Source organism: Taudactylus pleione, unplaced genomic scaffold, assembly GCF_031769625.1.
Source record: "Taudactylus pleione unplaced genomic scaffold, aTauple2 ptg000122l, whole genome shotgun sequence".
Lineage (NCBI taxonomy): Eukaryota > Metazoa > Chordata > Amphibia > Anura > Myobatrachidae > Taudactylus > Taudactylus pleione.
The window spans coordinates 1732471-1747794 of record NW_028284524.1 but is presented as its reverse complement, the minus strand read 5'-3'; the positions used below and the strand labels follow the sequence as shown (position 1 = coordinate 1747794).

Here is a 15324-nt window from a genome sequence, read left to right as displayed (position 1 = left end):
TTATTGACATGCTGCAGGATTTGGCGGGCTGAGTGGGGGCATGGCTGGTCACCGTTCCTGGAAACAGGGACGTATTGTTCCATTTTCCAGGAGAGACAAGGCCAGGGTCTGCATCAGTGGACGCAGATTTCCTGGCCTTGCAAGTGATGAGGAACCGGTCAGGCTGCCATAAGTTTCAGCCTCCACAGTCTGGCCAAAGGAGCAGTCACAATAGTTGGTGTGGTCGCAGCACTTGGATCGCAGATGCAGCAAGAAGGTGTCTGTTCCTGAGGATACCTTGAAAACAGGCACTGCTAGGGTTCCATGAAGACTGAGTTTGAGATACACTGATATAGTAGTCTTCAGAGTTATGGAACTATCATAACTAGTTTACAAGCCTTCTGTACTGCAGTATGTTATTGTAAAGTAAACATGTAGGCATTGCTGTAGTACCCTGGGTCATTTACCTCTGACTGGCCCTTGGCCCAAAAGTTGTGAGCTCCTGTTATCATTGGCCAACAGCATGAACCAGCAATATTGACAAATTGCTCTGTTTTCTGTTGAATTCCCCAAAGAACATAATGATAAAATATTTGCTGTAATTTCCTGTTCTTACTCATCAGTTCCTGTTTCACATTATAGAAAACTATACATCATGAGGCTACGTTCAATCTATCTGAAACCCCTACTAATGTACATTTTGCTGTACAGAATTGAGAGGTCTGTGCAGCATGGATTCTAAGCATCATTCAAAATGGATTCCCTTTGTCTAAGACAACTTACTTGGGGCTTGATTCCGAGATATATGCAATGCCAATATTTACGCTGATTGAGCGATTTATGGCCATTGAGCATGCGTGAAAGCCGTACTGCACACGCAAAGTGATCGGTTTGCAATTACACTCGCATAGAGGATTCACTCACACAGAGAGCGACAGGTAGTCAGTGTTTGGGGCATACTTGCCTACTTTTGAAAACTAGTTTCAGGGAGATTGGTAGCAGAACGTGCTGTGCGGAGCGCGGCACGCCACTGAGGGGGCGTGTCATGTTCCGCCCAAAGGGCATGTCTAGCTCCACCTATGGGTGTGTCTATTGTCACTCAAGATATAGAGAAAAAAAAAAAATATATATATATATATGTGACTGTATCTAGGATACATGCCTGTAACACTCAGCACCCAGCCACCAAGGACTATATATATTTATATAAATATATATACATATATATTTATATATATATATATATATATATATATATATAGCCAGGGGATAACGGGAGGCACTCAAAGAGACTTCACAACTTAAAAGAAATCACAGCAAAACTGTTGCTAGTTGCCAACGTTTCAGTGACATTCACTTTTATCAAGACATGAAAAGCCAACATTGCAACATACCTTAAATAGTGTTCACCCTGTGTGCCTGCACCACGCTGTATCGTTCCGTCCGGAGTCCGATGACGTCACTGGTAGCGCCAAAGCGCCGGCGCCGGCGCCATCATCATCACAAGGGGGCGTGTACACCAGTGTGAGACCCGTCACCTAGGTGACATGTAAACAAATAACGTATCTTGCATACAAAGAAAGATAGGACTAATAAAGGACAAAATTGTAGGTGATCAAAGGTCACCAACAGCCTGAGCAAAGTGTAAAATAGGAGGAAAGAAAGACACAGGAGAGAAAAATCATTATAGAAAGCAAATGTATGAATTCATTTCATTGAGGCCGCCAGGATGGAGTGTTTGAAGATTATGAATCCAACGTGATTCATGCTTTAAGAGGACCCGTCCTCTGTCGCCACCTCTGATGTTAGGTGGGATCCAATCAATCATTTTGCACTGGAGTGTGGATAATCCATGCTTGAAGTCCCTAAAATGTTTAGCCACGGGCTGATCAACTTCTTTACCCTCTAGGGCAGCTCTGATGCTCGAGCGATGTAAAGCCATGTGTTCTTTAAGTTGCCTAGTCGTCTTGCCAATGTAAAGAAGACCACATGGGCAACGTATGTAGTACACCACAAAACGGCTCGTACATGTTAAGGCATACCTGATATGTAATTTGCGGCCAGAGTGGGGATGAACAAAAGTGTTGCCAGTTTCTAAATGACTGCAAGTGATACAGCCTGTGCATTTATAATTGCCTGGCTTTTTAGTAAGAAAATGTACAGGAGTTTGTGGTTTATAATGTGAAATATCATTATGCACAATGTGATCTTTAATGTTGCGACCCCTTTTATATATATATATATATATATATATATATATGTATATATATATATATATATATATATAGGACGCAGTTTCCTTTCCTTTTCTTGATGAATAGGCCCCTGAAAGTGCACTCACTAACAGTGCACTCTCCACAAACTACATGCATGTAAATTCTCAGTGACAGCTTAGTGGGATGTTGTATTAAAACATTACTGGACTTAGTTGTTGATGTTGACACACACACACACACACACATCCGGTCACAGGCATACAGAACTGCACTCTGAAAGGGCACTCACTGACAGCCATCCATTTATCGGCTGTCAGCGAATGCACTTCCAGAGTGCAGTTCTGTATGCCTGTGACACTCCGCACCCAGCCACCATGGACTATATATTATATACATGACGCAGTTGCCTACTTTGGAGCCGGCCACTTGGGGGAAGTAAAGGTCACCACACACCACTGACTGCTGCCCGACACCCGATAGCTGCAGCGCTGCTGTTACCTTCGCCGGTGGCCGCCGATGAAGCCGTGGACAAGCACACTACAGGTATGTGTGCCGGCAGTGGCCGGCTTCAATAACATGGCGTCACGCGATGTGACGTCCCCCCGCAGACCCTGCCCCCGGCATTCCAGACTCGCGCATGCGCAGTCCGGTGTTAAGAAGAAACCGGGAGTTAATGCACACTTTGCAGGGCAGCGGGAGGCTTCACTAAAAATCAGGAGCCTCCCGCTAAAATCGGGAGGGTAGGCAACCATGGTTTGGGGGAGGTAACGGGGTGGCTAGGCAAATGCAGGCATGTCTGATCGTTTAAACACCATTTCATAATTAGCCATTGCAATCTCCTTCGCAGCATGAGAGCTCTCAGCATCTCAGGAGACCTGCAGTGTTTGAGACAGACAAACAAAAATGGCAGCTGCTCAATCAATCTTGCAGTACTAATCAGGTGCATGAAAGGGAGGAGTCATATGAAGTATGGGGCTGGTCTGGCTGGGCAGAGCCGCAACTAGGGGGGGGCTAAGGGTGCACGTGCACCGGGTGCCGGATCTGAGGGGGTGACAGGACGTAAGAGGGGAGTGACAGAGTCTCTCCAGACAAGGAAGCAGTGCAGTGTGCACACTGCGCAGGACAGAGACAGACAGAGCGGCATGGCGGCCACTGCTGTGATCGGGACGATGAGTTCTCTGAGGGCTGTCGGTGGGTCTGGCTCAGCAGCACGAAGGTGGTGAGCGGGATGTGAGCGGGTTATGTGGGGCCTCGAACGCAGTGGCGGCGTATCTACAGTCTCTGCAGCCCCGGCGGTGGCTTAGGGGTGGCGCCGAATAAGAGCTGCGCCGGCCTCATTGAAGTGAGGGGAGAGCAGCACTAGTAACTGCTGCTGTGACTGCACTGCCGTCGTCACTGACTGTCAGGCGGACTGCGGGCGCGTAGTATCTGGTGAATCACCGGCTGGGGGTTATACAGGGCTGGATAGCGGCTGCTTTGCTTCTGGCTGTGTTATCTATTCAGTGAGAACTGAGCTGCCCTGAGGTGAGAACCGCGTGTGGCCTGCGGGGATAGGTAGGTGGTGCTGGGCTCAGTGAAAAGTCAGTTGGCTGCAGTGCTGGCCGCTGGGTGCTGGCACATGAAGGGAAAGAGTGGAGGCTGGTAGAGAAAGATATGGGGTGGTAGGGATAAGACAGGAGAAGGGGGAGATAGTTGGAAAGAGGGCAGAAGAGAGGAGGGTGGAAAAAAAGCCTGACAATGCTGGGCACAAGTTAGTGCCCACTTCCCTGGCAAGAGAAAGGCCATCAAAACTAGTATTGTAATATTTGCTAAACAAGGTGCTTATGTGGTAGAAATAATATGCTAAATATATAACATTAAGCTGGTCGGTGTTCCCTATAGTTTAGTCCTGTAAATTGCAATAAGTCGTTCCATTATCAATTTCTCATGCAACCAGATGCATATCATACTCCTTTAAACTAGGACAAAAATCCTAGTTTCGGCCCTGTGCTGGGCCTCCTCAGGGCATCACCACTTAATACACATAGTTGCTTTTCACATCACCTGTTATGTTTGTATTTTATTCATGTAATATTTCACATATAGCCTTAGTCTTACACATCTATACTTTACACTGCACTGTCACTCTTTTTCAATTTTTCGTGTTAGGCACTGGGGGGGGTCCTAGGCTGGACGTTTTTCGGGGTGCACTGCGCCCTGGATGTGAACCCCTTAGTGTTAGGGACTGCTAGTGACAGAGAAGCCGTGACGTGGCCTAGCAGCTTCCCATGTATTTGCAAATGCATGCAACCAATATCTCTGAATTTCTATGACCATATAGTCTTCATATATTGGTGCAAGTATTATTCAATGTGCTGAGGAACAATAAGGGGTTAAACCCCCCTCCTTTTTCTACTTAGTGTTTGAGACAGGTCAGACTTCACTTAGAAGCTGCATGACTGTGCAATCTGCTTTGATGTTCCCGACATTTACGCTGTTGTACGTCGTCAAATGGATATGAGAAGGCAACAGTGGGCGTCCCTACGCTTTACTATGCTTTGGAAGACATTAGCATATTTTCACAATTTTGGTCCATAAGAGATTGCAATTGCTAATGCATTGGTGTAAATCGGAAGTTTTTCATTTAAATTATATATTTCTTAAAAAGAGAACATGGCCTCAAATGTCTGAAATACTTGATGCATTTATTAATAAAAAATGATTTGTCACGAAATATATAAGGGATAAAGGAACTCCCTACTGCAAATCTATTATATAATGCCCTAAGCTGTCCCATTTGTGTCATGAGCATTGGAAGCCAGGGCACACATCCAACCACTCTACCTGCAGCAACGATATAGCCCGAACAGACCAGCCGAAGAGAAGGACCACTGCCTGCACTGGGGATGGGGTAAGTAATACAACAAGGAGGGACAGGGAAAGGTGGGGAGGGAGTGGACTGAGGTGACCTGGCAATGTATTAGTTATACTATAAATTCCCAAGGAGTGTAATATAGAAGAACAAGTCTGTGGGTGCATTTACACAGACAACAATAATCCTTATGATACACACTGGGCAATTATGTCACAACTCACTTTTTATCTAGATATTAAAATTAGGGACGTCCGCCGACCTCCGTGTTTTGATTTTGGATCTGTATCTCCTTCAAGGTTTTAGATCTGGACTTGGTTTTACAAAACCACCCTTGCATGTTTTAGTTTTGGATTTGTATTTTTACTAAAAAAATCATAAAAACAGCTGAAATAATATAATTTGGACCTGTTTTTATTCCTACAGTATTATTAACCTCAATAACATTTATTCCCAATCATTTCCAGTCAATTTTGACCACCTCAAAGCTCATAATATTGAATTCATCCAGTTTAGGCCAAAAGGTTGCACCGAGCTACCTGGCTGACAAAGCTAAGCGACAGCAGTGGGCGGCACTAACATGTGGCAGTTCAGCTTCCAACATGGCACAGAGTCGCACTGCAGTGGCAGACAGGATGGCAGTTTAATCAACTATAAAATTAAAAATGTCAGGCAGCAATCCCCCAAACAGCACATAATGCAAAGAAAAGAGGTGCAGCTGGAATTGTCCTTGGGCCCTTCCACCCACCCTTATGTTGTACATAGGACATGCACAGTTTAACAAACCAATCACTTCAGCGACAGGGACTGTCAATTGTGGCTGAAGCGATTGATTTGTTTGGGCCCCCACAAAACAAGTTACCAGTGGGTAGCTGACATTGCTGCCAATGATCTCTCTGTACACAAACTGGCTTTACAGAAGCAATATGTTGTCGCATCATCATCCGATTCCTCACCCTCATCAGTGTGTACATCATCAAGGTTCCCGGCTGTGCTGAAAACTCTTTTGTAGTACATATTGGAGGGTGGGCAGCTCAAGTAAAGCAAAGCCAGTTGTGCAAGGGCCTCCAAATTGCCTTTTATTCCTGCCAGTAGTGAAATAGACTGTCTGACATGCCAATTTGGACACTCTCATCAAAATAGTTCTGAACCATTCTTTGAATGGTGACCATATCAGATGGAGTCACGGTAGAGGTCTCACTAATTGTAGGCAATTCTTGTAGACCTGACCAGATGTCAAAATTTGGCTGTGTTGACTCCTCTGGATCACCAGTTGGGCTTTTTTTTGGAAAAGTTTAATTTTTTCCTGGCAGCCACACTTGCTGGAGAAACTGAAGGAGGAGCCATCACTGTATCACGTGCCGCTTGAGCTGACAACTTTCTTACCAATAGCTCTTTACACCTCTTCAGATCTGTGTCAGCTGGGAAGAAAGACACAACGTATGACTAAAACCTAGGATCCAGCACGGTCGCCAAAATGTATTGATCCAATTGTAAAATCCTGACAACCCTTGGATCCTGGTGAAGCGAATAAAGGACTTGATCTACAAGTTCGACATACGTAGCGGAATCACTTCATTTCAGCTCCTCCTTCAGTTTCTCAAGCTGGTTTTACAACAGTCTAATTAGGGGAATTACTTGACTCAAGCTGGCAGTGTTTCAACTCACTTCACAGGTAACTACTTCAAAGGGTTTCAGCACTTTGCATAACAGAAAGAAATTTCCACTGAGCTTGAGTAAGGTACATTCCTTCTCCTCTTCCTATGTCATAGTTCGTGGTGTAGCTTTGGATGGCTTTTTGTTGTTCCTCCATCTGCTGAAGCATATAAAGGGTGGAGTTCCACCTTTTAACTACCTCTTGCTTCAGCTGGTGATAGGGCAAATTCAATATTTCTTGCAGGTGCTGCAATCTTCTGCGGGCCACAGAGATCATCTCCTGCACTGTCATTTTTTAAAAAAAGTTGCACCACCAAGTTGATTGTGTGAGCAAAACATGGGATGTGTTGGAATTCACCCTGCTGTAATGATCTCACAATATTGGTGGTGTTGTCAGAAATCACAAATCCTGAGGAGAGTCCAAGCGTAGTAAGCCATTTTGCAATGACTTCCTTGAGTTTTTCTAAGAGGTTGTCAGCAGTATGCCTCTTAGTGAAACTGGTGATACACAGAGTAGCCTGCTCTGAATGAGCTGCTATTTCTTATATGCTTCTGCTGAAGGCAATACACCCAACCAGTGGGCTGTTACAGTCATGTAATCATTTGCCCTGTTTCACTTGTCCACATATCTGCATTTTGGAGTACACTAATAAAGCCTGTACAGGCTGAGAATTGCTTTTCTAGTAAAGTTGAAACTACATGGGATTTGGTAGCAGGGACACAGCTCCTCAATTAACTGTCTAAAACCCACTGCACTAATGGTGGATATCGGATGCACATCTTATACCAGCATAGATGTTATGGTGTCAGTGATCCACTGTGCAACTGGGTGACTGCTGTCATACTTGCTCACCCATGCAAGGAATTGTTTAACAGTCAATTGTTGTTTTGAACTATTACTAGTAGTCTTCCTGGTACCCTTCTGGGATGAAGATCCACTCCTAGCAGCAGCAGCAGGCATAGTGCTCAAGAATTTGTCTGAGGAATCCAGGATAGGGGAGGACTGAGTTAGCCTTATCAAATTGGAATGCAGGACTAGTTCTGATCATGATTAAGGATATTGTTGATGAAGGTGTTGGTGGTGAAGATGCCAGGTGCCTAGATCTGGCAGAGAGAAGGGAGCTTGCTGATGCTGGACTGCTTGTTTTTACTTTTTTAGCCAAAGTTTCTGAATTTTGCAAACACTTTTGATAGATGTGCTGTAGATGACGGAACAGGGGCGAGGTTCTTAGATGGTTAAGGTCCCTACCTCTACTTACTCTGCCATGTCAAATTGGTACAGATGGCTTAACAATTGTTGTCCAGATTCGGGTAGAAATGATTCCACACATAAGAAGTTTATTTTTTTGTTTTATGCCCAGGCATGACAATGGGCTTTTCCTTATCATGGGCAACAACCGTTTCCACTGGGGCCTAATTTACACAAACAATATCCTCATCAACATCCTCATCATCAACATCCTTATTAGCGTCAGTTACACAAATATCCTCCTCAGCCTCATTTCTACAGAAGCATCCTCGAATTCTATGTCAGCATGTTGACTTGTGTTGCTCATCCCCACATTTGCAGAGGACGCACAAGTGGTGGCAGGAGGCTTCTCTTCAGGTACAGTTTGGAAAGGTCAGTCTCACATATGGCACCCACCAACACACTTAGATTCTCCTAGGGATTTGTGACATTTCACAGTTGGTGCACAGTTGGTTCCTGTGCCTTAACAATTTTCACAGGGAGAAGGGCTTACATCATCATAAGAGGCAGAAGCAATAGTCATAAATAAAGGCCAAAGCTATAGCCTTTCCTTGCCACTTCATGTGGTGAAAGGCATATTGTCAAATTTTATGTCTTTCTCCAGCTTACTTTTCCTTTGAAGTTTTTTTCTTTTCCACTGTAAAAGATTGGTTCTTTGATTTTAGATGCCCTGACTTTAGCCCTGTATGCCCTTGGGCATCCGCTTTAGTAGATGACATAGACGGACTAGTATCATCATGACTGGTGGCACTGGCAGCTGCTCCAGCACTAGTATGTGATTCCTGCTCTCCTCTCAACTGATCATTCTCCATATCAACAAACACAAACAAATTGGGGTACAGCACACACCAATTTTAAATATTACACTGCGGTATCAATGACCTACAGTGTCACAATATTTTTTATGAATAATACACTGCGGTACCACTTACAGTGTCACAATATTTTTATGAATAAAACATTGTGCTACCTCTTACAGTGTCATATTTTTTCTGAATACACTGCGCTACCACTTACAGTGTCACAATATTTTTTATGAATACACTATGCTGCCACTTACAGTGTCATAATATGTTTTGAATATTACACTGCGTTTCCACTTAGTGTCACAATTTTTTTTATGAATACACTGCGCTACCACTTACAGTGTCACAATACGTGTTGAATATTACACTGTGTTTCCACTTACAGTGTCACAATATTTTTTATGAATACACTGCGCTACCACTTACAGTGTCACAATACGTGTTGAATATTACACTGCGTTTCCACTTACAGTGTCACAATATTTTTTATGAATACACTGTGCTACCGCTTACAGTATCACAATTTTTTTTATGAATACACTGCGCTACCACTTACAGTGTCACAATACGTGTTGAATATTACACTGTGTTTCCACTTACAGTGTCACAATATTTTTTATGAATGCACTGTCAGCACATATATTTTTTATAAATATATTACACGGCAGTATTACTGACCAACAGTGTCACAATACTTGTATGAATAATATTACACTGCAGTATTACTGACCAACAGCATAATTCACAATACCTTATGAATTATACACTGCAGTATGAACCTACAGCATCACTCACAATATGGCCAGCAGCATCACAGTGTTTTGGATACACTGGGGGAGGGTATGGCATACAGCGTCACAGTGTGGGATACAGCACAAAAAAATTATTTTTACAGCCCTTGGACAAACAGCATACTGGATGGACAGCACAACCCTGGACAGCACACCCCTTGATGGACCGCTCAGCACACCCCTGAATTAGCAAAGCAATTATAAATAACACAGCTCCCTGGACAGAACACATCACACCCTGCCTGGATTGGACAACACAGCACACCCCTGCACATCCCTGTATTGGATAACATAGCCCAGCACAGCACACCCCTGTATTGGACAACACGGCCTCCCTTGGATGAAGCATGGCTTGACAGCCCGGAACTCAGCAAGCAAATGGCGCTGATCACCACAGGAGGGATTTATATACAATACAATCCAAAACCCGTGAGAATCCGACAGCAGGAGGATGACATGTTGCCTTGTTTTGGGATCTGAATCAGGCAGGAATACCCGAGCCGGACTCGGATCCCGGATCGTGAAGCTTGGGTGGGTCCAGTTCTCAGGGAGCTGGACCCGCTCATCTCTAATTAAAATGAGGTTAACATTTGTGGGTGACTGAGAAGGGCAACATCCATCTTCACTTGTGCTCCTGGTAACCTGTAGTTACTGCCCTGGTAACAATACTCAGGGAGACTGTGACATTAAATTATATCTCTTGGTATTAAGGGCAATAATATGTGCCAAGGAAACATTCCCGACACATTTACACTACCAATCTGAGCAGTTGACATAAGCCTGTTAGGATCCATGGAATCATGTTGTTTACTCCAAATTCTGACCTTACTATCACATATCTTCCATATTCTGGTGTATTGCTTTATTGCATTGAGTTGCTGCCACATTATTGACTGATTAGATATTTTCATTGTACAGGCGTGTCTAATAAAGTGGCCACTTAGTGTATACAGAAATATGCCAACAAAATGAAGTTATTATATATTGTACAAAACAAACCTATGTTCATACCTGGATAAACAGTGAATAAGTCATCACTAAGTTATAATCAGCTAGTTCTGATGTCATCATTAAGAAAAAGTGTACTATAATGAATAATAGAAACATAGACTTTGACTGTAGATAAGAACCACTTGGTCCATCTAGTCTGCCCTTTAACTCGAGTTCACCAAATTTGGGGAAATCGCAGGGGTCAGCACACCCGGAGTGCAATGGATGAGCCTCACCCTGGGAGAACCACCTTTGTGATCATGGTATCTCCCCTGTCAGGTAAGTAATAAATTACCACAGAATTCTGTGACTTGATTTTCTGTCTTGTTCTGGTTATATAACTCCTCTGCAACTTCTAATACTGTATCTATATAATTTACAAAAGGGAGTGCATTATCCTATGTATAAACATATTCCTTGTTTTAATCTGAAATGCATTTTATAAGTTTGAACTGTAATGTTTAGCTAAATCATACTATTTTGGGGACAATTTTCTTATAAGAAAATAAATACATAAACTTAGGAACAACTGTTAAGGAGATTTATTAAAGCATGTATATTTTTACCAAAAGTATTAAATTTGGAGCCCAGGGAAAATTTGAAAATGGAGGCCCCCCCCCTATGTCACTGGGAACATTTCTTTCCATTTGCACCTTAATGCAGTGCCCCTTATACAGTCCCCCTCCCTATGCAGTGCCCCTAGTAGAGGTCCCCCTTATGCAGGCCCCGATTAGTTCCCCTTATACAGGCCCCCAGTAGTGGTCCCCCATATGCAGTGCCCCCTGTAGTGGTCCCCCTTATGCAGCCCCCCATTAGTTCCCTTATACAGTGCCCCCAGTAGTGGTCCCCCATATGCAGTGCCCCCTGTAGTGGTCCCCCTTATGCAGCCCCCCATTAGTTCCCTTATACAGTGCCCCCAGTAGTGATCCCTCATATGCAGGCCCCCAGTAGTGATCCCCCATATACAGTGCCCCTTATACAGTGCCCCCAGTAGTTGTCCCCATTATGCAGTGCCCCCTGTAGTGGGCCTCCCTTTTCAGTGCCCCGTGTAGTGGACCCCCTGTGCAGTGCCCCCAGTAGTGAGCCACTTATATAGTGCCCCCAGTAGTAGTCCCTCCTATACAGTGCCCTTTATATAGACAAAAAAATATAGACAAACCCAACCTCTGCGCACTCCACTCCACTCCCACCAGAGCACACTGGACATGTCGGCTTGTTAACTGCACACTGGTGTGCATAGAGAGAGGAACGACCGGCACCAGGGAGAATATAATTGAATATTATATTGAAGTGCGGGACTATTGGGGCTAAAAGAAACCTTTATACGCATGTACATCGATTTTGGAATGTGAGTTGGGGTACGCCCATCCTTTTACGTCATACCTTTTCGGCACTGCATGATGGTGAAAATGAATTATACGGCAATAGGCACATTGGTGATCCGGTTCCTTTGGTAAAGATACCTTTATGGGAGGTGACCGTAGCACTATACTGTGAGTACGGTACGGATACCCTATATATCTATCTTGATGTGATGGAAAGCAGTCTATTGTGAACAACTTACATGAAAGACTAGTCTGGATATACTACACTATTTTTGTTTTCTTCTTTTTTCTCTCTCTTTCCGATAAGAATCAATGGAAGAAGATTATTAAGAATACTCAACTATTTACCTTCTTCATTTGGATTGAGGACTTCCTTCTCAGTTAGATTTTTAGTGGAGTGCGCAGAGGTTGGGTTTGTCTATATTTTTTTGTCTATTGTCATTGATTTGGAGGTTGGTGATCCCTCCGTTGGCATCCCCTAAATTGCAGCACTCGGTGCTGTTGTCCACTGTCAATTATCAGTATAGCACAGTGCTCTTTATATAGTTCCCCCAGTAGGAGTCCCCCTTGATGCAGTGCCCCCTGTAGTAGTCCCCAGTAGTGGTCTCCCACAATGCAGTGCCCACAGTAGTATCCCCCCCAGTGGTAGTCCCCAGTAGTGGTCCCCCATGATGCAGTGCCCACAGTAGTATCCCCCCCGTGGTAGTCCCCAGTAGTGGTCCCCCACGATGCAGTGCCCACAGTATCCCCCCCAGTAGTGGTCCCCCCCTGAAGCAGTGCCCTCAGTAGTATCCCCCTCCAGTAGTATCCCCCCAGTAGTGGTCCTCCCCCCCAAGGCAGTGTCCCAGTAGTATCCCCCCAGTAGTTGTCCCCAGTAGTGTTCCCCCCCGAAGCAGTGCCCCCAGTAGTATCCCCCACCCAGTAGTAGTCCCCAGTAGTGGTCCCCCCACCTGAACCAGTGCCCACAGTAGTATCCCCCCCAGTAGTGCCCCCAGTAGTAGTCCCCTTTGTAATAGAGCGCGCCCACCCCGAAATACACACTAAAATGAAACAAAAGAAAAATACTTACCTGTATCCACGCTCCTGCTCCCGCCGCCGTCCACACGTCCATCCTCCTGGGCCGGGCCGCTCTGCATTATTGGAGAGGCATCATGACATCATGACGTTTCTCCCATTACCACTGCAGGAGCCGGACGGAAGCCCGGCTCTTGCAGTGGGCGCGCGACAGTCAATGAGAGTCTATCTGACTCTCATTGGCTGCTGATTCGCACACACATTGCTGTCACTCAGCAGTGATGTGTGTGCAGCAGCAGCCAATGAGAGTCTGTCTGACGATGTGTGTGTTATGCACAGTCTGCTGGCGGCGATGTGTGCTGGCGGCGATGTGTGTGTTATGCACAATCTGAGCCCGCCTGCCACTCTCCTCCTGGAGCTATTGGGCAAGCGCTCAGGGGGGGAAGGGGCTCAGCTGTGCAGCACAGGACCGGTGCTGGAAGCCAAGCGCCGGTCCTGTGTAAATGTGTAGCGCTGACCGCACTCACTGGCTAACTAGGGCAGGCCGGTACCATGGCCAGCGGCGCCCCCCCGCGCTGCTGGTCCCACTGCGCCCAGGGCACGCACCCCACTCGCTCTGCCCTAGTTACGCCACTGCCTACTCTCCCAAAATTCGGGGACTCCTAGCAGAGTAAACCATCCTCCTGAATGCATTTACTTCCCCGGGGAAGTGGACAGTCCATTGGTTCAAGGATGCTATTTGCTGGGAATCACGTTATGGTGGTCCAGCTTCCCTCCTCTGCACAATGCCATAAATTTTACAGTGGTGGGCTGAGCCACAGTGACATGAATAAGGACAACACGCCCCAGGGGCAAATGCAGGATTTCTAGAGGGGGGTTTCCAAATGTTTAATTTTAGAGCGAGTTTGGCCAACCCATGATTAGCACTTAACAAGTTATAGTCTGCCTTATTGAAAGTGCAGTGCAACAGTCTCGTTCCATCCCTTATACTGCATGCTGTGGGCACAGCTGTTGTCGTCATGATCAATCTGCTACAGTATTATACTACTGCTATTGTGGTCAAGTTTCAATCTGCTGGCTGTGAAGGGGGGGGTCTCTTGGAAACTAGAAACTCTTGTGTTTGCCTATATGCGCCCCCAGCACCTCCAACCTAAATCTTCCTCTCTGGCATCTCACTGGGGCCCAAGTAAAAAGTTAAGGTGGTGTGGTGGGCACAGATAAGTTAAGTCTAGATGCTTACCTTGAAGTAGAGATGGCAGCTCCAATAGATCTTCCCTTCTCTCTCTAGCAACAACTACACAAGCTTGTCCTTCTCAGGCTGCAGCAGAGAGGCTAGGCACATTATAAAATGACTTAATGTGACAGCCTAGATAAATAGGAGAATCTAGTACATTTATTTAATGGGAGTAAGAGGACACAAGTCCATGAAACAGGGGTATGCAGAAAATAATGATCAGTATACAAATAACATGCAATTTGACACAAATAGAACAATACGGATATATTACAATGGTTAGCAATACAATAATGGGCAAGCAATAGGAAAAAGTTCTCTTTGCAAATTAATTTACTTCTTTATCCTAATTGGTGCAGCACCTATTTGGCTATGACTAACAGAAAATACAGTTTCTCAATTATTTCAATACACTTGTTTTACATACTCTATCCTTCTCAATAGCACATACAGTATAATGAAAAAGCTAAATTGATTATTACTCAGCAAACTTGCAAAACTCCAGAATGATCAGTCATTTACTGTAAAGTAAACACAGAGTTCTTTTACTTGGAGTACTCTCTTGCTAGGTGGTTACTATCCTACTACATGCATCACTTGTAGTTCACAATAGGCAAAGTTAGTAGACTTAGGGCCTGATTAGCAGTACATGCAAGTGCACTGCTGAATGCAGTTTCCTGATATTTTTGGGAATCAGCGCGTGCGCAGGACCCATTTTGCAAATGTGCAGAATAGGTCCTGCTAAGACGCACGCAAGCCCTTGAATGCCTGTACCTGATTGACAAGCAGAGGCATTTAAGGTGCAGCGCTGGGGCAGCTGGCATTCCTGGAAATGGGGGATGGCCAGCCCAGGGGTTGCGTGGATGTACGCAGTCTGCTGGGTTCACAAACCAGCCAGTCTGAGTAAGCTGAGGCTTAAACAGCTGGCTGACTGCCTGGTATCATCCACTATCACATCCATCGACCACCAATGGTCACGATGGTGATCCCAGCCTGCAACCTCTGTCGCAGTGCTGAGATCGCAATTGCAGCAGGGAGTGTCATACACCTCCTGCTCCATTTGCATTATTGCAAGGATCGCAATTGCAAAGCTGTCTGTGTGCAGCTTTGCAATTGAGATCCTTGCTGAATCAGGCCCTTAGGGGTATATTTACTTCAATTTCATCAATTTAAATAAATTTTGATCAATTTAAAATCATTATAAAACACTCAT

At 44.9% G+C, this 15324-nt stretch overlaps 1 pseudogene; it reads right to left on the bottom strand.

The window, feature by feature from the left end:
- Positions 1–10697: 10697 nt before the first annotated feature.
- On the bottom strand, positions 10698–10825 carry LOC148523996 (U1 spliceosomal RNA; annotated as a pseudogene).
- Positions 10826–15324: the final 4499 nt, after the last annotated feature.